This window comes from Podarcis filfolensis (assembly GCF_964270895.1).
Source record: "Podarcis filfolensis genome assembly, chromosome: 4".
In the NCBI taxonomy this organism is placed as follows: Eukaryota; Metazoa; Chordata; class Lepidosauria; order Squamata; family Lacertidae; genus Podarcis; species Podarcis filfolensis.
Window position 1 is genome coordinate 68458613 of NC_139607.1, and position 13381 is coordinate 68471993.

At 43.4% G+C, this 13381-nt stretch overlaps 1 protein-coding gene across 1 annotated transcript in view; it reads right to left on the reverse strand.

Annotated features, from left to right (window-relative positions):
- Positions 1-4818, reverse strand: part of BBX (BBX high mobility group box domain containing) — a 120213-nt gene extending 115395 nt beyond the window's left edge. The window contains 2 exon segments of the mRNA XM_083611557.1: positions 3632-3704; positions 4720-4818. The gene's annotated coding sequence lies outside the window, so the exon portion shown is untranslated.
- Between the last annotated feature and the right edge of the window lie 8563 nt (positions 4819-13381).

Below are 13381 nucleotides of genomic sequence, written 5' to 3' on the forward strand. Positions count from 1 at the left end.
GTAAAACAAAAAACTATACATTATTTTCTACCAATTCCATTTATTCCATTGACTGCCTGTGATCCCTGCAGCTCTTTCATATGCGCAACAGACACAGGATTATTATCAGATTTTAGGAGTTTAGAGGCAAAGCAAGCTCTGCACGGGCCAGTGAGAACACAAAGCAACAGGCTCCTGGGCTCAGTATGAGAGAAGAGTAGTGTTGACTCAAGCAACAAGTTGCTCAGAATAAAGAGCCAGAGTCTGAGATGTAACTCCATTGGACTCTCGTGTTGCCCAAAGGCTGCTTCAGCTTCTTCTGGCCTATAAGCACTAGTGGTACCAAAGCACAAGCTAGCAGACCCCTCCTCTGACAAGCTGCCATAGTAGTAGCATACATAGTCCCGGGTTTGAATTCCTGGCACTTCACATAACAAATGCATATTTGCCAAAATGCTGGCCCACAAGAGGACAAGAAAAGCCCAACCTTCTTTTTAAAAGTATAAAGCTTCACAAACTGTTTTACATTATCTTATGTTTGACTTCTTTCTTTATGATTTGTTGAAATGAACTCATTAACCTGCTAGTTTATCCAGTTTCGTTAAGTCTGACTACTGAGTGTAACCCTGACTCTTAAGAGGTGTGAAAGAGCTCTCCTGTTAAGACTGTCAAAGGAATTCATTACTGAGGGAGCAGAATGGCTTTGTGTACAAAGCCCAATCTTTTAAAGATTTTTAGCAGATTTGCTAATAGACTTGAACCGTAATGGATTTTAATACTTGAGTGACATGTATTCCACCACCCTGATATCCGATGGGCACAAGATCAGGGACACTTTCCCCAATGAAATTAATAATGCAGTCCTATGCATACTTAACTGGTAAAATCAGCCAAATAAACATATATAAAATCAACCTGCACATTTCTTAACTATGTTCTCATGTCCCTTTGATTTCAGTGGAGCTTAAGCATGCCTAACGCTCTTTGGATTGAACCCAGTGGCTTCAAGCCTACACAGATTCATGTCCATTTATCCAACTGGAACAGCATGTAAAAGTTGTCAGGATCAGAGCCAACACTTGGGATTTATCTGTAGATTTTGCTATTAAAGTGTACTTAAAACCTAATGTATTAGACAAATATATTTAGAGAGAAACTATATTCAAACACTAAAAAGCTCAACAGAGTATGTACAAAGTTGAAGAAAATTCAGTTTTTAGACACTTCTATTATGTTTCCAAGTAAATTACTTCAGTGCTTTCTTTCAAGGATATTCAATTATTCTTTTCTTTTTATATGGACTTTTTAACATGTTGTAGCTTTATTCATCATTTTTAGGTTCCGGTGACACTTTTAACATTACTCAGAGCCGCTCTCCAACAACAGAAAGAAACTTTAAACCGTCTCTTTATAAAGTTTTATGACAGCCACACATAATTTAGGATACATAATAATCAGAAGTATACGTATCCCTTTAGCATGGCAATCAAGAGCTAGACAGTACACATATAATCATTTTCAGTGCTAAGCCAGTCCTCTCTGAAAACTTCACTAACACAACAGTGAGGAAAAGAGGGAAAACGCAGACACACAGAAAAAAAACCAGCCTTCCCCATTATAAAACCCCACCAAACTTCAAGCAAAGAATCTAATTATATACTGCAGGATTATTTAAACATCCAGTTTGAGTTTTATATATTGATTAAATCTAATCTACTGTTGGTAATAACAACAGTTAGAATGTACATAGCACTTTGTGTTCAAAGTATTTCATATACATTATCTTGCTGCAACCCTTACTGCCAACCCTGTAAGGCAGATCATCTCCCTATTTCCAAAGGAAGACAATAGCTACCCTAGGAGTAGTGAGAGGAAAGATCCCTGATGCGTAACTTAGTCTCTTTGCCACTAAGCTACACCAGAGTAAAGTCGTACCTTGGTTTTCGAACAGCTCAGTTCTTGAACATTTTGGCTCCCGAACACCGCAAACCTGGAAGTGACTGTTCCAGTTTGCGAACTATTTTTGGAAGCCGAACATCCAACGGGGCTTCCGCAGCTTCCGATTGACTTCCAAGGTACGACTGTATGTGGTATTATTACCATTAGTGGTGAGGTGTACAGATTAAACCCTTGCTCCTTCACATAAACACTTCAGTCGCCATAGGTTTTAATAAGCAAGGGTAGTAGTCAACAATAGTCCTACTCAGAGTAAATCTACTGCAGTAAATGGACGTGCCTAGCCTAACTTTAGACGGGTTTAGGACTACCCCAAGTTTCTATGAACTTTTCCTACTTTTGACCCAACTGAACTATAACATACGAAGTAGTTTTCCAAGTAACATTTTTTTTAAGTCAGCATTTTAGGACACAAGATACAACTTACATTCCTGTGAATTCAGTGAGTTAATAACTGAGGTTTGAAGAAAACAATCTTTGCTAGGAAATGTGAAGCCTTGGGCAAGGGAAGTGGGAGTACAGCTTTCCTTTCTCCTAACTTCTAACAAGGCATGCAATCTCGTACTCTATGATTGGAATGTCAACACAGAGAGGCTGCAGTAGTTCCAGTGTGAGGCGGTCACCCATTCCATGCTCTCCTTAGGGATTCTTAATGATCAAGGTTATCTGGAGTAACTCTTGAGCCTGTAAACTTGAAATAGACCCCACTGTTTCTACCTCTGAATACCTATTTCTGGAATACAGCTACTAATCACCAATTCCTATGAACACTGAATATAAAACATAAACCATTATACTCCCCACCACCACCATTAATTACATGTTTCTGTTGTAAGTCATAGGATAGTTCTGCTTTGTTTTGCACTATTAGTGCATAAATACAGCATAGTATAATCATTAGGTTCAAACAGAATAGCCTTTGGACAGTCACTCATTATTCTAAAGTTATATTTTGCTGGCTATAATCTTCTTTTGAACACAATAGATCTACGTAATTCAAAATTCCCCTAAAACATCTACAGCTGTAAAAAATTATTGTGCAAATAGTGACAATTTAATAGCTATTTAATTGACCTAAATTAATGACTGCAGAAAAATAAATAGAAGGAAAGATGAATTTCCAAAGAAAAGTGATACAACACCGAGGCTGCTATCCTATACCTGGGATTAATACTTTCCTGGGATTAATCCTCCCAAAATTTTAATGGAGTAGACAGGTATAAATTTGTGCTGAGAATGTCTTAAATGTTAAAGTCATATGGATGTCGTTCCCAACTCCTTGAAGATGCTTCCAGAATATTGAGTTTAGATTTAACTCTTAGGTTTGGACAGTGTTTATAAACCCTGTTGCATCTCTCAAAAAAACTACATCTTCTGTTATAAAATATTACTTGCAATTTTCAGGTTCCCCTCCCCATTAAAACTATTCAGCTTAGTGAAACGAATATTGGGAGCCCAGCATGGGCATTTTTACATGCTAATTTCCTGATTAACAAACCCCACATACCAACACAGCCCCCCTATTCCCCACAAACATTGCATGCTGTCACATTTCCTGATTGTGTCTAAAGAAAACATGTTCTCTAAGAAATCTAAAAACTGAACAAGCACCTTACATCTGAATGTAAGAGACAGGTAGCCAGTATCTCACTAACATCAATCTTGTTCTGTGTGTGTGTGCAGTTTACATACTTACCCAGGAAGGCAAATGGAAATTACAGGCAGAGGAAAATGAAGCTGTCTCCAAGCCTTTGTCATGTGATAGTGACCTATAAAGTATCAAATAGAGGCATATCATCAGCACATCATGATTTTACAATATTGCAGCTGGCCCAAAACTGCAGCAAGGCTAGAGGGATCCCAAAATTGCAACTTACTTTTGTCCCCCTTTGTACCCACCCAACAGTAAGTTCTTATTAAAATATGAAGCGATTTTGTGCCTCCAGAAGGAAAACACACAAACTCACAAAACTGTCAAGTTTAAGCTGCAAACAAAACCAGCAGAGTGTTTATAAAGTGCACTGGGAGTGAACAAGTGAAAGAAATTGTATGGGGGATTCATCACTAGGGCAGGTCCCCCCCCCCCCATTAAACAGCACACCCAAGATGGCAAATACAGAGAAAGTTGAACTCAAATTGCAAATGGGAATCAAACAGGAAGGAAGCCCCTCGATGTGCACATGTAATCGGTTAGTCAGTTTCGTGGATGAATTTAAGCAACATCATCACCGTTCTCCAAAACAAAATCTGAGACCCAGACTGCAGGTCTACACGAGACGTTGCAACATAGTTTCAGGTAGTCCCCATTTCCCGATCCCTCTTGATAAGATCCCCCTCCCACCTCCTTTCGCCATCGCAATCCAAAGAGAGAGAGAGAAATATTATATAGACCTGACTTCCTCCAGCACACGGGGAAAGAGAGCATTCGCCTGCAAGCCACCCCCACCCGGCCAGCCACCTACCCCACCATGCAAAGTGTAGGCAGGGCCACTGGGGTCTGGGGGTGAAAGCGAAGGTTGATAAACATGGAGTGTCGCGAGGAAGATAAAGCAAGCCCAGAGCTTTCCCTTCTTCTTTCTGGTCAGCATCAAGTTTGCATCTTAGTTACAAAATGTCGATCTTAAAGGCTGACAAGACACAGGGAGGGAGAAAGAGAGAGAGTCCATCTTGCGGGGTGGGGGGGGGGGGAGAGTGTTGCTGGAAGGAGCGAGGAGCAATAATATAACGTAAGAAAGAAAGAAAGAAAATCTCAAACCTCCCCGAGGGGAAAAGTCTGCACAACACCTTGTAGGAGAGCCTGGAGCAGAAGAAGGCAGCCGGAGAAGCGGGCGCCGGGGGAAGTGGGGGGCTGCTGCCGGATCTCCCCCCACTCCTCCTCCTCCACACCCTTTGCCTCCCCAGCGAGATTCGGTGAATCAGACTGGCAGCAAACACCTCCCTGCTGCTGCTGCTGCCGCCGCCGCCGCCACTGCTCCCCTCCTCCTCCCCGCGGGCCCGAGCTATGATCCCGCGGCTGCTGCCACCGGGAAAGAGGAGGAGGTGCTGCTGCTGCTGGAGCCACATGGAAGCCCAGAATCCTTGTGGTTGCTCCATCTCCAGCGTGTTAGGGGCGAAGAAGGGGGGGCCAGCACCAAGAGAGTGGGTGTCTGGGTGGGTGGCAAGCTGCCCCCCTCGGCCTCACCCGTGCACGGAGCCGGGGATCTGAACGTGTCATGAGCAGGACAGGCAATGGTTTCAGAGCCCCAGGCCAAGTGACCATCCTCCGCGGCAGCCTGCTCCCCCACCACCACGCTCGCCTCTCTCTCTTGACAAACTTTCCGACAAGATCCACCCGCGAGAAGTCGCTAATTTCCCCCCTCGCACTTTTCGGGGTGCTGGGGACGACGGCGGCGGCGGGAAGGGGGGGGAGAGAAACGGAAATAACCCCAGCAGACCAAACGCAGCTCGCAACAAGAGTGGCCGCGAACCGGGCATTTGCTTTAACTCTCTCCCAGATCCCCCCACAACCCGCCAGGGCGCTTTCTTTCCGCCCCCCTCCCCACCACCACGACAGAAAAGGAAAGCGCTGGATGGGGGGGGTGAAGGGAGAGAATAGCTTGCCTATGGCTCTCCGCTCGCTCTCCTCCCCCCCCCCCCGCGCTCTCTGTCGTACATGTTGTCTCAGCTTCTTTTTGCATCGTTTCATTTTACCTTCCTCATTCAGCGGCAGCGGATTGTTCACAGAGATATTCCGAACGCAAACCTCCTCCTGCTTTCCAGATCCCAGGATTAACGAGACGTTTCTGTTTTGCTCACCCCACCTCCCTGGCAAAAAAAAAAAAAAATGCGCGTTGGTTTTGGGTTTTTTTTCCTGTTTCTCAAAAACCTCCTATGCCGGATCCAGCCATGCAAGTTTTCATACATTCGCAAATAAAACACCAGAGAAGAAGGAGAGCGAACGAGGGGAGGACTGGTGAAGGAAGAAGGAGCGTCTGATTTCTGTAATTTACCAGCGACCCGATCTCGCAGCACAGCAAATAACAGTTCGACACCCATCTGCCGGCTGGTGGCTCCGTAACCCCCCCGGAAGACACGCGTCCCCCTCCCTGTGCAAACGACCTGCAAGTTTTCTGTCATCGCGACCACCCGGTGTCACAACTTACCTTCAGAAACAGGACTTTAAACTGCCAAGGCCTTCCTCTCCCCCCGCTTCCCCTCGCAGCCTCGCTCTCTCTCCACCTTAAACTTATTGACACAACATAATCCCACATTCATGCAAAATCCTGACACAGCCTCTCTCCTCCTCCGTCCGTCCCTCCCCCCCATCTCTTTTATTCTTCCTTGCTCCCGGCTTGCACTATCACTTTTATTTTTTTATATATATATAAATATATATATGTATGTAAAATCTCTCCCACCCACCCCCCTTTTAAAAAAAACCACACTAACAAAACTCCCCTCTAATAATTGCACATTTTGATGTTGTTGTTTGTGTGGAAGGAAGCAGGAGGAGGGAAGGAGGGAGGGAAAGTGCCTTGCAAGACATGATCCTCTCTCTCTCTCGCTACCGGAAAACGAACGATTCCCAACTCTCGAAGCCCGAGCAACTGAGCCCCGTTTGTCGGAGGGGCTGCGGGGGGTGGGTGTGCTTCCCACCGCACCCCCCTTACCCTGCCCTCGCCCACAGTGACACAAAACACGAGCCGCCGCCGCGCAACACAAATAAATCAACGCACCGACGACATCGTCGCCCCCTCCCCCTCTTACAATGAACTTTCGTTTCTCGCTGCCCCTGTCAAAGAGACACAAACACGCGGGGGAAGGGATGCGTGGGGGTGGGGGGTGGGTTGTTTCGAATCCCTCCTGTGGGAGTCCCGGTTATTATATTTCCCGGCCCACCGTTGCTGCTGCTGCTCTTGCCTCCGTGCGGTGGTGAGGTTTCCAACGCAGCCTGGCACTGGCTGGCCTACCCTTGGGTTGGTGCTGCTCTTTTCCCTCGCTCGCTCTCCCTTTCCTGCTAAATGCATTGCATAGCATTGCAACTCACCTCTTTCCTCCGCCTCTCTTCATATCCTCTCTCTCTCCCCCCCCCCACCTTCTCCCAGCGCCCCACAACCACCACTCCTGCCCTATATAATCTAGAGAGCTCTAGAGCTGCGGCTTCCCCTCGCGCAAGGGCTGCGAAGAAGCCCACCCCCGACCTTCTCTCTCTCGCCTCGACCCTCCCCATCCAAAGTTTGAGGCAGGAAAAGTGAATGGGGATGGTGGGCAGCGGGGACGCCGAGAGGTCTGCGCCTGCCTTCTCAGGGAGTCCACCCTGCTGCCGGTTGAGGAGGAGTCCTTGGGGGCTGCTGCCCCCATGCTTTTAAGTGAGTAATAATAGAAAGGGAAGTGTTGGGAAAGGGGAGCCCTTTCCTCCTGGCTCGGGGTGGAGAGAGGGAGGGGAGGCTGCTGGCTGCACTTACCTCCGACTGTGTGCCCGTGTGTGTGTGAATGAGTGTCTGTTGAGTGTTGGCGGCCGTGGCCAGTCAGTGTTTCTTTATGTGAAAGTGAGGAGAGAGAGAGCGAGAGGAGCAGCTCTCAAGCAGAGCCCACACTGTACACTGTTTCCCCCACATATACAGTACATTGCAAAGCCGGGGAGAAGACCGAAAACATTCGTTTTTTATATAAGGCAGCCTGCCATTGGCTCGCGGGGCTGAGGGGCAGGTTGGCCAGCCATACAGCTCGCCTGTTACACCCGAAGAGAAACGCACGCAACCACACACACACTCCCTCTCTCTCTCTCCCTCACATGCACACACTGGCGAGCGCGTGCACAAACTCACACGCCCGCAGAAAAAATATTATCGCGTATTTGTTAAAAACAAAAACAAAAAACCCGGCGTTTCGGGACCTGTAGGCAGCTTTTCCTTTTCTTGGTCAGGTGGAGGGAGGGCAGGTAGAAGGGAAGAGCAAAGTAGCGAGGGGAGGGGGAAGCAGCCGCGCCGGTGCATAAAAAAGAAGAAAAAACATGCCCGAAACTGGTGTCCATTAACTGACATGGGAGGTTTCCTGTGGTCATAAACTCCCAACTCCGCTGGGCGCCGAAGTGGGGCGCTTGCTCGCCCGGTGTGTAGAGCCCCGCGGAAAAGCAGGGCTTTGTGTGACGATTTGCCAAGGGGAGCTGGCAGACAGTTGCCACGGGGCAGGATTTCAGTGGCTGGTGGTGATCTGGCTGTTTAGCTGGGCTGATCCCACGGAGAGGCCAAGAATACCTCACAGAGAAGAAGTTCGCAGCGCCCGGAAAAAAAATGCCTTTCAGGGGCGCTGCCCAACTGAGAGATCAATACTTATAGCTACACAAAAGTCTGCCCAGTGACGAGGTCGGGAGGGGGACGGTACGAAATACTGATTTTAGTGGCTGATCATTTCCCAAAATCTCTCTCAGTCAACAACAACAGTGCAGTAGCACGATTCTAGGGAGGGCTGTTGATCCACAACAGGGACCTAAAACAGTATTGACTTCATATTGAGATGCTCTCTTTAAATTATTACTTGAGTGGATGGATGGCTTTAATAAAACAGCAAAAGGGTCTTGTGGCACCTTAAAGACTCAACCTCCTTATGGCTTAAGCTTTTGTGGACTAGAGTATAGCTCATCTTGCAGTAGCTGCTTCCATGTATCATGCTCAATACCTATGTCACGAAAGCTTATACCATAATAAATTAGTCAATCTTTAAAGTGCTACAAGACTATTATTTTTTTGCTGCAACAGACTAACGAGGCTACCCCTCTGGAAATTGTAAGAAAACATTACAGCTGCTCAATGGTGACAGTATGGCCTGTGGCTACATGTCTGTTCCCTGACAAGTTTTAAAGTTCTGTTAAACTGTCTTGTCTGCAGGATGGCATGGATGTATGCTTGAACAACATGTTTGTTTTATGCATTACATGTGTATACCTTGGCATCACAGGTACAGTTAACAGTATGAATGCACTTATGTATGCCTCAAACAAGGATTAATCTATCACTTCTTTTTAAAAATAAAATTAGTGCCAATATCATATGATGTGGTTCACTCGTTTAACGGAGAAAGTCCTATGGCATCCATTTTTCTGCATTTTTTGCTTAAGTGTTCAGTATGATATGTAGAAACAACTACTGGTCAGGTTTCTGTAAAGCTTTCACAGTCTTGTAGATTACATGGTAACATAATAATAAACAAAAACAACAATTTATAACTGAAGCAGCTTCTCAGTCAGTTTTTCTAAATCACGTTTTCAGGCCCTATCCAATGACTACTCTTATCTTTTAAAGATTGTATGGCCTCTGCATAGTCATATCCCCTTATCTGATGCTATTCACACATAGAAAAGTAGATACCAACAGAAGTCCTAGGAACAGAAAGACTCCAGATCAGCTCCAAAGTTCACAGATTTTCTTTGGAAATACATGCCTGTTTATCGGTTCCTCCATTTTAGTTTCCCATACGTACAAAAGTACATATTAATCCAGAGAGGGAGGGAGAGGTGAGATGTAGTCTCTTTTCCTATTAAAAGTTCTTGTTTCTGTAATCGAAAGATATTAGAAGTCACAAAAAGCACGAAAGGCCCCACAATCCTCTTTTCTAACTGTAAATCTGTGATGGGAGTATATATTTCTGAGAGCACAGAAGCTGTTTCCATTTAAGAATATAAAGAACTTAGTTCTGTCCTCCTAGACAGTGAAAATGCACTATGACTTTTCACTTTAAAACTATTAGATCCCCCCCGCTTTATATCTATGTAACAATGAGGACCAGAGAGAAGTAGAGGAAGAAATAGATTATAAGTAAGACTAGGTCACATTACAGCTGATAAGCAACCATTTTGACAAAGATATATAACACAACTGTTTTGATTTAAAAGTTTGGGAGCAAGGAGCGCTTTTTGGCTAGTTAGGTAGCGATGGGGTGGTCGTATGCTTATTAGTGGCAATTAACAAATAATAAATAACTGAAAACTGATACACATGTAGCAAGTAAAGTTCTCCAGGACATAGAATGATGAAAAGTTTACAGTGCAATCCTATACATGTCTACTCAGAAGTAAGCCCTATTTAGTTCAATGAGGCTTTCAGGTAACTGGGTATAGGCTAGAGCCGAGAAAATCCAATATTACTTATCTGAGAGTAAGCCTCACTGGAACACAGTGAGATTTACTTAAGTAAACAGGCATAAAATTGTTTGTATGTTAAATTTATTTGTGTTAGGAGCAGGCCAGAAAGAAAATGGCCAGCCTAGATCCACATATTTGACTCCCGCTTATGCAGAACCTTGATCATGGCAAACTCTTATGTGTGTAGGCAGCTTCCAAGAAGTGCACACCTTTGCTTCTCTAGACAAAATCCAAAGAGTCCTGAGGTGCCTTAAAATCTCACAAGTGCACTCCAGTCTGCAGAAGCTTATGCTGCATACAAACTGACTGCCCTTATGGCTCTTGATCAAGGGCTTAAGGCTGTAGTATAAGTTTGATATGTTGGAAAGTAAATTATTTTTTAACTCAGTGGTTTGTCCACAGTGTTCTAACAATTTAAATGTATTTGTTGTAACTTATTTGCTCTGCAACTTACAAAAGTGTTTTTGTTTTGTTTGTGCACACATAGTATGGCACTAGTATTCTGCTTCCCTCCCTCCTTCATCCTCCCCTCTCCAAGTTGTTTAGTTGTATCATCCTATGAGCTGCATCATTGTTTTTAAGACGCTTATATTTTACCAAAATACCAAACGTCAAGAACCAAGTATTACAGTTATCTCATCAGTGCCTTTTAGAACATTGTTGGATAACTGTAATACTTGGTTCTTGACGTTCAGAAAAATTAAATTAAATCAAAATATGTGAGCACCTGCAGTTTGAAAATCAAGCTTTGTCATGTTGAATACATGGATTTAGTTCTAGTTACAGGTAGGTAGCCATGTTAGTCTGCCATAGTCGAAACAAAATGAAATAAATATAATTTTTTTAAAAAATTCCTTCCAGTAGCACCTTAGAGACCAACCAAGTTAGTTATTGGTATGACCTTTCATGTGCAAGAAGTGTGCATGCACACGAAAGCTCATACCAATGACTACCTTAGTTGGTCTCTAAGGTGCTACTGGAAGAAATTTATTTATTATTTTATTTTGTTTCGACATGGATTTAGTGACATCCCAAAATTGCTGATCACCTGTGAAAAATCTTAGTGACAGTTCTTAGCATTTAAGACATCCATATTTAATAAATTATCTTATTTACATCTTTTAAAATTGCTTTTATTGTTTATTAAAACATGTTTTTATAACAAGTCTATGGAACATGCTGAAAACAGTAATTGGGATTCTGACATCTATTGGATTGCTTCAGGAACAGTACGATATGGTTTGAATGAGGGTGAGGGAGTAGGAATCTAATCCCCCCCCCCTTTATTTTTGGTTTATTCAATCAGATGCATATGCAGCAAAGCAAACTGTAGATGTATTTCAGCATTTTGGTAAGTTCAAGTAAAACTGATTTTCCATTAATTATCTTCATGGATGTTAAAAATAGGTGAGCTTTGACTCATTAGAGGCACCTGTCTTTGAACAGACTCAGGGCCTCAAATTTGACTCAAACTCTTGTACCATATGAGGAATGGTGAGGCATCAATGCAAGTTAGTTTCTGTAATGCTAAACAATAGACATATCTGAAAGAAGACACTGTTTCACATGCTCTCTGACATTTCTCAGAGAAAAACAGTGCATTTGTCAAGCATTGGAGAAACAAGTTCATATTATGATAGTGAGCAAGCCAAATAAATGAGCCATCTCTATGCCCTGCCAAATAATTTCTGAAACATTAACTTCAGACATTTCTCTAGAAAGCACATTTGTACCTCTTGATGTCATAATTTCAGAATATACAGAGCTGCCTTATTCTGAACAGACCAATGATCCATCTAGCCCAGTCATATCAACTTTGACTAGCCATTAATCCCCTAGGCTTGAGGCAAAAGTCTTTGCCAGACCTGTTGTATAGGATCCTTTAATCACAGATATTAGAGACTGAAAATGGAATTTTCAGTTGAAAACTGGTAACTTATAGTGAGATACATTACATATCAGTCACACAATATTATAATTTTGATAATTAGGAAGATTCTGTAAACATTAGAATTATTATTAAATTCAAATTCTGTTTCTTAAGACACTGAATTGTGATAGCCGAATTAGTACAGTTGGAATGGTAAAATTATTATTTTTAAAAAACAAGTACTTTGCTGTTAAGAACACCCTCACATCAGGGTCACCTGGATCAGATAAGAAAAGATGCAAATGATCTCACTCAGCAGTTTCAAATATGTTGAACAGAACTGGATACAAGTTACAATCATGTGGGACCTCATAGCATAAAAGGCATGGGACTCTAAGTCTTTGAGCAATATCATGTCAAAACAGCCACTGGATGGGAGAGGAACCATCACAACACAGTGTCCCCATTTCCCAAGCCTGCCTGTCCAAAAGCATGCCACAGTCAGTGGTATCAAAAGCCTCCAAGAGGTCCAGGAGAATCTACTTTGAAAGTCACCCCAAAATGTGACCAAGTCATTTTATGTGCAGAAGCCAACCATGAAGCCAGATTAAAATGAGTCCAGATAATCAGTCTAATCCAATCGTGTGGGGGTTGTGCAGTAACCATCTGCTCAAGTTCCTTGACCAGGAAAGTGATATTTGCAACCAACCCAAAGTGATTGCAGTCTTTGGGTTCCAGAGGGTTTCTAAAAAGCTGTCTCTCACAGAAGGAGACACTATTAACATCCTGGACTCAGCCAATCATTTCTACTAGAAGTAAACAAGCATGAGGGAAAGGGGTCAAGACAAAGGGTAGGCTGCACTCCACCAAGCACTCTTTTCACATCCTTATGTCACTACAACTAAGTTGTTGTTTTTTTTAAAGGAGGACCAGGGTGGGCCCTGGACATATTCATCAACTGAACAAAGTTAGTAGTGTCTAGGCTGAGGTGGGTGCAAATTATTTTATCATCCAAGTGTTTAGCAAAGTAGTCATAACAATGCATAAAAAGTTCCCTTATATCATTTTTTAAGACTAGGTTGCAAAAGGCTGCAAGCTGCCTAGAAAATCTCTGCTGGACAGCACTGCCTCGACTTGATGGCGGTGGCAAAATATTGTTTCTTCACTGCTATCACCAGTGAAGAGCAGGCTCATAAGTTAGGCTCATAAGAGTTTCCTGCCACTTGTGTTCAGTCTGTCTCCCTAACAGCTTTATCTTATTTTAAAATAATGAGTAAAAAAGGTTCTGCTAAATGGTACTTAGAAATGAGTGTGTTAACAGTGTCCCAAATCCTACAGAGCACCAGCAATAGCAGCAGGAAACTCAGAATTCTCTGAGTCCATATGCCTTTAAGGGTGGCCCATTAATAGAGCTGCCACACTGGCAGAACAAAATAATTGCTTAAGTTTAAGAATCA